Raw genomic sequence first — 12,348 nt, forward strand, 5'->3', positions numbered from 1 at the left:
ACAAAGCTTCACTATTTCTGTAAATGAATTATTGAAGCATTTTGGGGCGGTCGGGTAGCCTAGTGGTTAAAGCGTTCGCTCGTCACGCCGAAGACCCGGGTTCGATTCCCGACATGGGTACAATGTGTGAAGCCCATGGTTGGTGTCCCCGGCCGTGATGTTGCGGGAATATTGCTAAAAGCGGCGTAACATCATACTCATTCACTCACTATTTTCATGAACTTTGCTGTTGTCATAACCCTGTGTCATAAAATGCGGCTCTTTAGTGACTTTGGGGGCGTTGTATTAGATATGGTCTTAATCATTGTTACATGTTGCTGGATCATATTTGCGCAATTATTACACGATATATATAATATAACTAACTGCATTGGACCCTTTTTCATTGCAGTGAGTTGGGCGAGGGAACACGGGTATACCAATTGTCTGACGATGTAGACGTACACAATTCGCACGCACGCACTCACGTACGCGCGCGCACACACTTACCAAACAAACTGACAAATGAACGATACACGCTATATATATATATATATATATATATATATATATATATATATATATATATATCCCAGGAAATCTTGCAATGTTTAGGAACCGATTGTGACCATAGAATTTAAGAATAACATCATATGAAACAGTGACTATAACGCTTGTGAGTTTTGGGATGACAAATATCCTGTATTAGGAATAAACACAATATATGTACAAGTATTCAGCTCATCTAGGCTCAAAATGTTTATTCATAATACATTGGGCTAATAAACAACATCAAACAAACATTCATAATACATGATACTTCCCATCCGAAAACACACTCGCATGTTAACATATGTACATTGTCGGTAATATCTGTTTGGACCCATGAGAAACCCAGTTGGCAAAACCCTTGGCGAGTTGCTTCCCCGTAACCCATTGGGGGCCATGTGTACATACTGACGGGACATGGGTTGCTGAAGACCAATTCTAACCCGGATCTTCACGGAGTTACATGGATTGTCTATTACATACCTGTAAGTCGGAAATATGATTTAATCTTTGTGGAAGGAATCAAAGAAAAGTGGTGCTTCCGTTGACTTTTTCCGCCGGTTCCATTCCCTACACACTGATCTCTAACCTTTGAGGGTTAAATGATATTGACTAGATCAACGTTTTTAAATGACATTGACTAGATCAACGTTTTTAAATGACATTCACTAGATCAACGTTTTTAAATGATATTGACTAGATCAACGTTTTTTGCTAATCCCATCTGGTTCATGTACATATTCCAGTACACAATTCGCAATAAGTCTGATAATACTTGTAGACGCCCGATAGGGTTGATTGTGCATGCTTTGTCCTCAGCCAAGCATTCTTATCATTAACGGCATATCTAAAAATGCCATCTTTTGAAATCCAAATTTTAAAGATACAAATGTTGAAGCCACACAGAAATTATGACGTGCTGTTTTTAAAAGAAACGAACTAATACGGTTGAGATTTTGAAGCAGTCTTAATAAGACATCTGTCATAACCTTTTAAAACACGTGTCAGGTTGTAATGGGTCCTCTTTGAAATATAATTATCCCTAAAAATACTGAAAAAATCTAAAACATTCACAGTTCTACTTGGATGACAGGAATATGGAGTTCCAAAGTTAAGCAACGATGCAGAAGTATGAAAGATTTGATTAGGTTTTTCTTATCAATAATGGGCTGTTATTGCGCAAGATCAAACACACGTTGCCTTGCTTCGTCTAGGACTGTTTGATAGAGATGCAAGAGCATAAAAAGATGGAAAAATCCCGGACTTAAAATCGAAAATATTTAATGCATTTTATAATCGAAAAAATAATCTATCAATTTTCTCACGGTACCGATAATGCTTTCCCCGCATTTTTTGCATACCATAAAAAAGAATCTCAAGCCTGTAATTCTCGGTTCCTAGCCAGAGGATAGTCAGCATTTCTCAAAAACCTGTTCCTCATAACAGTAGTACTAGCATAAGGTAGTGGCCAATATTGACGATGCGAATCAATGAACTTCCTTATGGAAGACCGCGACCCCAGGCCAGTGGAATATCAGTCCACGGTTTGGCGTGATCGATGCTCGGGACAAAACAATCATGGCAAGGGGATTCTCTGTGGTCAGCCCTTCTGGTACCAGGAACAATACCCGGTGTGACTACGAGAATGGGCTTGGGAATGGTCGACTCCTGTTGTTACATCGTCTCTGAATTTAATTGAAGGAAAGCAGACTTGGTCAAAGGTCACGGCCATGTGAACGGTTTATTAAATAAAGTGATGCAAATACCCATTTCCGGGTTAGGATGTCAGCAGTGTATAATTATGTTGGAACTTTCTTCATGTTTATAATGAAAATGGCCATGTAAATCAATATAAAGTTCGGGAAGTATTGATTCGTACAAAATTTCATATTTTTTTCTAAAACATCAAATAATTTGCCTGCTTGCCACGTAATTACCGTTTGCACAAGAAAGGGAAATTATGCAGAGGCATATAAGTAAACAGTTCCTGACTGACGAAATATCTTTATTTTAAAGCATATACGAATATCAGTTGATTGTCTATATATGTATTGGTGTCAACGGTTAACACTTCATCACTTGACATTTTCAGACAGTGCTAAACGCATTGCCGATTAAATAATCGAAAGATGTTACAAGAGGTGTCGACAAGTACATTATAGGATTTTAGTATGGAAAAACACATTATCTGTGATGGTGCCACCTGTTGGTGATGTGTCGACTGGCAGCTGCCCGAGTCTGCGAATGGGTGAAGAAGTGGTAAAGGCAGTCATCGAGCACTCTTTCCAAGAGCTGCTTATACTTAATCCAATTACGAGGCTTTGTGGTAGACATGTGGAGGACGTTCCAAATTTGGCGCATCAGTCACATATGTACCACATGGTCCCGTGTTTTATTCGGGTGAAGTGTTGACATGCCTTTGTATGTGTTTGTGACGGGTGCCACAGGTGGGGCAGGATACGCTCACCTATCCGCGAACACCTGGTATGCCCACTATTTGATGGTGATTCGTAAACACATGCTCATGACATTGTCGGAATCGTATAATCGACTGTTTGTGGCTGAGATTTCGTATGGAACGGGTTTTGTGGCTTTCATGTACATTATCTCGTCAGTTTTCCGACACATGAGTCCTTAACTGGAAGTTACTTCTAAATCTTCCAGCCTCTGTATACCACTAAGTGACTCAAGCTTAAGACAGCAGTTTTTCTGAGAATAAAATTTCGCGAGTGAAATGTGATAGGAGGAAGGTTACTATCAGAGAACCGTCAATAATTTGCGCGAATTTTGGATTCGAGAATTGAGCAAGAAAACCAGTGGTCATAGAGCGAGAATCAGCACTGGTTCTCTGGGTACTGCAGTAAACTATTTCAGCTATATCACAACTTCGAACTCTCCAGGTTGGGACACGAGTGGCTTATAGTTCTAATATCTCTATAATTCATTGTGCAGAGTTGCGTACCCTGGCCGTGCCAGGAGCTACTAGTCGGATATATAAATTCAACATCGTATCCATGCTCGTTGTTGTCACCAAAGAGACCTATTACACCCTAATGGGTTTTTAATGTATGTTATGTTTGTATCATAACCCTCTGCTTCTTAAACGGTAACCTCATCAGATTAAGTTGCAGTAAATGATATTTTCTGATAATAATGTGATATACGTTATATCTCCGAATCCCATTTGATGGGAAATTGCTTTCAAATCGACAGGAATAATTCAATATAATGCCGCAGAGAGAATAAAGGAACTACTTTAAAGTCGGCTGCAATATACGCTTTCTTGGCATACGTCTTCAATACCTAGCGAGAAAGCAAACACTCAAGTCCTCCTAGCCGGACTTTCTACAGACGGAATCTTTCTAATTGCATCTTGACAAGACTTACCCAGAGGTCCGTGTGTGTTTGTCAACAATGGAGTTACACCGGGATCTGACTCCTTGCCCCGGTCGATCCTCTCCCCTACCTCATCTGTCACTGGCCGTCAGTTCTGCAACCCCCTCCCCCTCCCTCGGGCCTCCGAGTCTAGGTGAATGCACATTTGATTCTTGCTGTGACTGGCGGCGAGAGCTTTGAATGATCCTAGTTAATTAATGATTTTTCCGTGTACTCTGCCAAATCAGATAATCCGTCAAATCAAAGGGGGTAGGATTTGCAAATACTCACTTAGTCAATTTCGTGGGATCTGCTAACGAAGCTTATTTCATAGGATTTAATTGAGGGTCCAAGGGAAGTCAGGAACAAAGAAAACATCGTATAGAAGGATCGTGCTTGTCACCCTGAAACACTGCCCTGTTTGTGCCCACAGAAGAACCGCTTGCTCTCTGCATGACCACTGGCCTGCTTTGAATCCCAATGAAGAACAATCCTATTAGATGGGGTTTGTTTTTTCATTGTTAATATCTTTTATATCCTACAATAATGCATTGATGTTGCTTCAAAACTCACACCAAATATATTGCATTTTGCGAACAGTTGTTGCTATTGTTTGATATTCTAATGCCACAGACACAAGAACATCATACGAACTTTCCGTTTGTATGTTTTAGCAATGTGTGTCTTATCGTTGTTGATGCATGCCCAGTCAAGTGAGAATGCCGCTTAATACCGCACAAGCCAGCTCCTCATACAATTTTGAAAACCGCAAAACATTCCAAATGTTTTATGCGTTCGTTATTGGCATCAAAATGAAGTGGCTATTCTATCAAATTACTTTTATCGGCCATTCAGCGGTTTTAAGGGCCTTTGAAAATCAGCTATGTTTGCTATCGACGCCAAGCATCTTCATATGTTGTATTGGGCATACATCTCAGTGACTAAACATTCAATCTGTGTAATTTATTCTGTATATACGTCCCTGGGATTTGGTTAAAAGACTAACGTGTCCTGTAGAGCTTTTCAAAATAGTTTCCTGGCTGATAAGGTTCGGTGTTTCCAATACATCATTCACGCAATAGAGCTTGTCAAGAATTATGCCAGAGATACTTGCTCCCAAGCATGTCTGTAGACAAGGCCACAGGCCACATGCTAGTGTCACGACAAGGACCATAATAACAAGGATGAATTTATCTGAGAAGATTATATTGGCAAACCTGCAGTTCTGAATAGGCTTCCTGTGGTCTTTGAATTAACAAGGTTTGGCTTGCAGGGCCTTTATTGACAGGACGACGTATGCTGACTATTCCTGGACCCACGACTACTTTAAACAGCTTTCTATTTCTGAATTATTTACATAAACAATGAGACAGAATACAATCGGCGATGATTGCATGATATTTACATTTTATAGGCATCATTTGTTACGGTTTCTGGTCTGGATGGCTATTCATAAAATAAGTGTCCACAAGGCCGTATTTATAGAGCTATTGTCATACAATACATAGCACAACTGTGGCAACGTCGGATAAGATATATGTTATACATATTGATAGAGAAATATATTTTTCTTTGTGTTAAAATGTAGTTTCAGTATACAAAATCAATATGTTGTATTAATTCTGAATCGATAATGACCATAATTGGTATCATATGCATACAATTTAATAATCTATATAGCATTCGTTTGAAACACCTGGCCCTGGCTCCGTTCTAGTAACTGTGCCGGACACTGTCGATCTGGGTCATTCCTTTGCTTTATCAGTTAGCACTTCAATTGGATAGGACTATTTACACAAATACTTTATATAGGCCAGTGACCATGAACTGCCACAACAGTACATTGAGTCAATACCCACATCAGCAAGACTGTTTGTGTCTTTACCCTATACTATGACAATATTTGTCCAGGGGATATAACACAATCTGTCCACTGTATGACGTTAGTTAAAACAATATGCATTGTCTGAAAATCGAAGTCGGCCCCACAGGAGCAAAAGAAACTGCCAATTTCCAATTCCTATGTAGAAATCAGTGGCTGATAGCTGGACGGGGCTCAGATCGAATTAACTAGCAAGACCGCTTGGTCATATTTATATTCGATTATGGACTGGCTTGCAGAGCCTCGAAAGTACACCCAAGATCCTCAATTTCTAGTTAAGTGTCCATTTCAACCTTGTATGGTCAAATTGTAAAGATATATCGTGAATGGAGTGTTAGGGGTATTGGGTTCTTGATTTTGCCGATATGATGGTAATGGTGCTGATGTTTTTGATTAATCAAATAAATGTGCAGTTTGTTGTTATGAATATCGTATTTGTTGGATAATTTGACATTAATATCATATATTTCACATATTAGAAATTGCACATTAAAGTTTGTTATGACACCATACCTTAATTGTTTTATCTTATAGAGATACTGACGTTTTCTTAACTGGCTTAAATGAGGGACGACTGTTGTTCTGATTAGTTGTTATGTGTACGGGCTGGAATATATAAATGATGAAATGATTGCTGCCTTTCAAAGAGAGGTACCAATACGGATATGGTGATTTTTTCAAGAGATGTGATGCATTAATTGAAGCTTGAAAATGAGTCTCAACATTGTGAAAAAGATGACTGAAACAAAGCAATCGTGGTGCAATGCACACAATCATAAGAAATGCTAAGGTTATAAACAAACAGTTTAAGCCCATAATGCTCATTTCGTATGCTGTTACATGTAAAGCTCATTCTTATTATTTTATTCGTTGTTACCTTGAGCATTAACAATGATTACAAACCCTTAGTATAACACGACACTTATTGTCTTATCTCCATCCAAGATCTTATTGCATTTTTATATTATCACCTATGCGTGTTCGTTTGTTGTGTAGATGAAGATGTTTTTATACACAACTTTTTAACAGATCTAACACCGCAATTCCCGCCAGGTTCATTACAACTAATCACGTTTCCGAAATGCTATAAAGCACTGATCGTGTAGACGTGCTCCTTGCTGAATTTGCGTTGTTTTATTTACAGGATGTGGGGAGGAGATCTATTCTCATGAATCTATTTTTAGATCATAGCCTTGTTAAGATATCTCTTTTTACTGAGCGATATGTTCGAACAAGGCATAATAATAATTACTCGGGTCCTTTTCCCACTTTAAAGTTTACTTCGGTAATTATTTTCACCAAAGCATGAAAATCTGCTTCTCTTAAATACCCCGATGAGAATAATGGAAGTTATGTTGTTTTGATAAAATCATGATTCATTAATGTCTCTGTTTTCATGCAAAACGTCATCACGACTGATGAAGGTAGCATCGAGTAAAATGGCTCAACTTTACCTCTTTTATCCTATGATTGTTTTCTCATAAATGCTCTTTGGTCGTGTTCACTAATTATTGTTAGATACAAAAGTTTTTTTTACTCCAAACAACACAACATCTTAGATTAAACGTGCGTGTTGTATTTTATCTGTTTCAAGACAATCATCAGTTTCTACTCAGGAATTGAAGTCGCGCCACATAAGAAGTGGTGATCATGATCAAAACGGTTCCTGTTGAAAACATCTTGAAGCCCAACGAGACACTCCCAAATATGTTCCGAAATAAGGGAGAAAATATATCATATATAATCAAAGATTACATTTTTGCAGTTGATTTTTTTGCTATTCAAGAAGAATTTGTACAATTCTACAACCAATGACGTTCAACTGAGATTGTTTGTGTGTTAATTTTCACGGCTGCATTCAGCAATGTGTTCGTCGTATATAAAGGAGTATATAATGGTAGTCCATAGGGCTGATTATGAAGAGTGCAAAAACGGAAAGCTAGATACCTTGTTTGTAACTACCCCGACCTAATCCAGCTGGTTGGCAGGTTAAATCCCCACAGCCAACCCCCTCTCAATATTGAAATCAGATATCATGGTTTACTTAAAATACCAATCAATTATAGGCTTGGATTGGACTATTAATTTACTGGTCACCCAAAGAGGTGGCTTCGGGTCTGACTGCCCCTCCCTGGACTCAAGTCTACAGACATGTCCGTGTTGTAGACAATCTTGAGGATATGCACATTTTAGATTTCTTGAGGTCAATTACCCACCACCTGTCGTATTAAAATATGAAATCAGGTATCACTGATTAAGTATCAATTGTTGTCGTATTAGAGTATGAAATATTAAAATATGAAACTGTTTACCTTATCTGTGTGGATCCTTTTGGTGGTGTGAGAATGACCTATGGTGGAAATGACCCATGGGGGGATAAGACCTCGGCTAGCTGGCTGAGGGGGGACTAGGTGCGAGACCCACTTTGAGACAGCTATATTGCCTTTTTAAATCAGAATCACCGAGTGGGTCGCTAAGAATGAGCTTCCATGCTGGGTAGGATCCTTCATCTTGCCAAGCACTGTTTTTGTATAGTCGTGTGTGCACAAATTTCAAATGCTTTCATCAGTCAAGTCAATACTCATATTGCAAACTGAGGCACACCTAACGCGACATAAAAGAGAGATTGTAAAATTGCTTTATTCTTTAATGTGATCGATTTTGCATGATCAGTGTTTCAATGTTGTCAGTTAAATTCCAACGTGCTTTATAAAAACCTTAATTCAAAATACGCGGTCCGCAATTTCGACTTTCTTTCCGAGATTTCTCAGATATTAATTACCAGTTCATAGACTGTCCCTGTTGGATCGTCCATGTTCAAACATAAGATGACACTGGTTTTAAAGTCTATTTTGAATCCCCCATTGTGTCGAATGTAGGCCAAGCACATCAGTTCGCGCTAACAGAAAATTGACTAATAATTAAGAGGCACTTGATGATAATATATATTGATCTATAAGATAACGCCAGAATTATAGGAACATATTTTCAGCCACATGGTACAGCTTCTAGTTCCTAATGTGGGAAATATTACTTGATTTAATCCATGAGCATGAACCGAGCGTGCCACAGAACATGTGTCCATCGTGAAAGAGAGTCCTTGTCCAACCTATCTCCTCCCTGAAAAAACTGGAGCAACGTTAACCCCAACTTGGTGCCAAATAATGTACGTCAGTGAGCTAGACAACCTTAATTACACTCATAATTGGCTCCAGGTGGCCTGAGAGGTTATTAATCTCTCACAGTCACAGGTATATATGAGCGTCTCTTATTGACTTCCCAGCGGCCAGATTGGCATCACTGATACTGAAATTTTGTAAAACAGACATACCGTGTTGGGATTCTGGGTTAAAATTGGTCCCACAGAATCTGTTTGTCGTAAAACGCGACTGAATGGATGGGACGGTCAGGCTCGGTGACTTGATTGATTGCGTGTCAGCCTACAGTGACGTAGGACGTTGCTCATCATATCAATCACCGTTTGTCACCCGTGCTTGTGGGTTTCACTGAGGTGGTAAATGTACTTCGGGCTTTCCTCCCACATTAAGCTGACACGCCGTGATATACTGGAATACGGTTCAAAGAAGTGGTGAATCAAACACACTCACTCACTCACTGTCAACATGTACGTTTTTTTTTACTTAGATTTACTTTAACTACAAAATTAATAGGACGTATACTCGGGTCGATTGTCAGTCCTAACAAGCGTCCTTAAACTCATTGAAAAGCCAGTGTGTTTGTTTGGTAAATCATATTATATGATGACTTACATTCATTGTCACAGTTTTACTCAGTGCACTAATTACAACGATAAGACTACAGAATATATATGAGCACTAAACATTGGAGTATGATCTCTTTGGGAAATCGTTATACTACGAAATGCCCAGGCATTACCTGAATGAGACGAACACCTTAGTCCCAGAAACAAAGTTATCTTCATCTAAAATTATAAAACGCTTATAAATATGCTTTATTTTAGTACTGAGGCAATCTAGACATGGCAAAACATTCTAGACTTAAGTTGGATTTGTTTTGTAATATATTATCCATGGTCTGGGTGACTATGCATGAATACGCCATTCGTAATATAAGCATTGTACATGTGACTTTATATTCATGGTTAAACTTTCGGTTGTGTCGTGCCGTTTCAGCTTGATGTGGGAGGAAAGCCAGAAGTGATAAAAGACGTTTACCAATTTGATGAACAAGCGCGGGGATGGTGCTGACAAACCTAGCAACATAATGAGTCCGAACCGGGATTCTAACGCACTATCATAGGTGTTTGGCACTCCTAAGTGACAACTTTGCTTTGATTTGCGTCGCCTTTAACGTATGGTCCAACAATCTTCTGTTATCCAACAGAAGTACCACTATAAATGAAGCGACTAGCTTCGACGACTTGGCTACCTTTGACTCCAATCTTATTACAATCAGATCTTAGTTATCGCTATATCTAAGCAAAGACCTGAGGACATCCCATTACGGGTCAGGTCAGAACGACCTTTCATCCGACCAATCAGAGCGTCTCTTACCAGATCATGAAAGTGACAGTCGGAATTTGTTTTCTAATCATGCAACCTCGAACAACTTAACAGGAAATATTCCCAACGACAGTTACAGGCTTTATGACTGAATCCATACAACCTAGGCCACCTATTAACGATTTCAGTATGTTCTTTTGTTCAGGTTTTAAATTTTTAATCGCGAATTTTTCAAAATATGTTTCGAAGCGTAGTCGCCAGTTTGAAACTAGTGCCGTGAAACACGAGCAAGCTGCCTTTTGGTTGGCTAATGTCGACTTCTTGCATTGTCAGTTATTCCATTGGTCGGTCAAAGTTCGCGAAAGGTCTGTCTGACATGTCCGTTATGGGATGTTCTGAGATCTTTGTTTAGCGGTAGCGAGATCTAAGATCTGAATTTTTATGAGATTGCCCGTGATACCTCAAATGAGAAAGGCAAGCAGTACAAATTCATTGTAATGTCAAGACAGACAGGGCGCCGGTATCACAGGACCATATGATCCCCTTCCATGTGTCAAACGCTCGGATACGTAACATGGTGTTAACATATGTTCGGTATTATCTCGCTCACAGTTTGTTTTCAACCCGCAGATAATGGCAGTAAGCAACTAGTAATATTAACAACGCTTCTAAAGTGTTATCATTTAGTGAGGCCGCGAGGTATTAGCGAGATCCTACTTGAGAGCACTCACGGTTAAACCGGATAAGGTCAGCCGACATGTTATTAAATACCACACGCATTTAGTTATTGTTTGGACTTTTGTTAATACGATGTTATTGAAAATCCTTATACTTAGTATATGTAATTATCAATTTATAAACAAATGCTCATCCGGTATGTGAAATTTGATATAATCGCTACAACTTAGCGACTACAAATGCAGCTTAAAGAATTGAAATGGAGGAATAATAAAAGAACAAATCACATTGTATTATACATGTGTGTCTTGATTATAGTATGTGTGTATTAATATAGATGTCATTGTCTTCGGAAATGGTGAAACGGCTGAGACCCACATCCCTTCTGGCTTTCTTTTGACCGTAAGCTGACTCGACGTGCCACAACTGGAATACTGTACCAAGCGGAGTTAAAAGCAATTCAGTCACTCACTTTTATGAAACGCGTCATGCATTTGACACGCAATATCGATCTATGCTTCGTCTACTATAGACATTATGCAAGCGTTAAGTATCCTCCGCGTCATGTAATTTCATTACATTATGTCTTTGACAAGTCTTAGAAACTGTACAAAGAAGTGCCGGGAGCGCATGTTCGTTAGTCACATCAAAGGAATCTATATGTTCAAGGTACTAGCTACTTATGTGTAAATAACCCACTCAGCCACTGAATTCTGATCATGCATGAAGCGCTTGAATGAGGTTTGTTTTGCAAAACCTACCTTATTTCTGAAAGATCAGGGATAGATAAGGTTTAGCTGAACGTTCGATTTACAGGTCACATGTCAACATGATTAGAGCTGTTTTGATTAATATAAATCGATATCTCGTGGCATGATATGTCATTATTCTACATAATGTACGTTTTGGCTACTCAGGCGGTGATTGAAAGTAGTTCGTTCTGAAAGTCAGTTACTGTATATTCTATCGTAACATTGACAAGATGAATGAAATGGTGCGGAAGCCTAAATGGAAATGACTACCCTTGCTTTACAGGAATCTTTGTAGATTATACTCAAAGTAGGATCTTGCAAGACGTAAGGGTTTGATATTTTCATCTGGACATGTCATGCGCCAAATCGTTTGTAAGCATATGCATTAGGCAACTGGATGAAAAGTAGCTAATAAAGGTGAAGCCGGTCCTGTGTGTAGTAAACAACAATTGCCATTTGAACTCATTAGGCTTTACAGTCAATGAAAATGCAGGTATACTGACAGAGACTTGATGTAATTTGATTTTGGTATTCGTTATGTGAGGCCAGGTCCATCGGTCAACAGTATAACATCGGTATAACAGCAGTTTACCCAAATGAACCAGTTGTTCAAAGCGTGCTAGTAACTGATTGACATATTCATTGGAAC

The 12,348-nt window shown here is 38.9% G+C and overlaps 1 protein-coding gene across 3 annotated transcripts in view; it reads left to right on the forward strand.

The window, feature by feature from the left end:
* The window catches only part of LOC124124098 (muscarinic acetylcholine receptor M1-like), an 84,279-nt gene that overhangs the window by 53,312 nt on the left and 18,619 nt on the right, over positions 1–12,348 (forward strand). The gene's annotated exons all lie outside the window — the stretch shown is intronic.

The sequence above is a fragment of the Haliotis rufescens genome, unplaced genomic scaffold (genome assembly GCF_023055435.1).
Source record: "Haliotis rufescens isolate VD_foot unplaced genomic scaffold, xgHalRufe1.0.p SCAF_3, whole genome shotgun sequence".
NCBI classification, from domain to species: domain Eukaryota; kingdom Metazoa; phylum Mollusca; class Gastropoda; order Lepetellida; family Haliotidae; genus Haliotis; species Haliotis rufescens.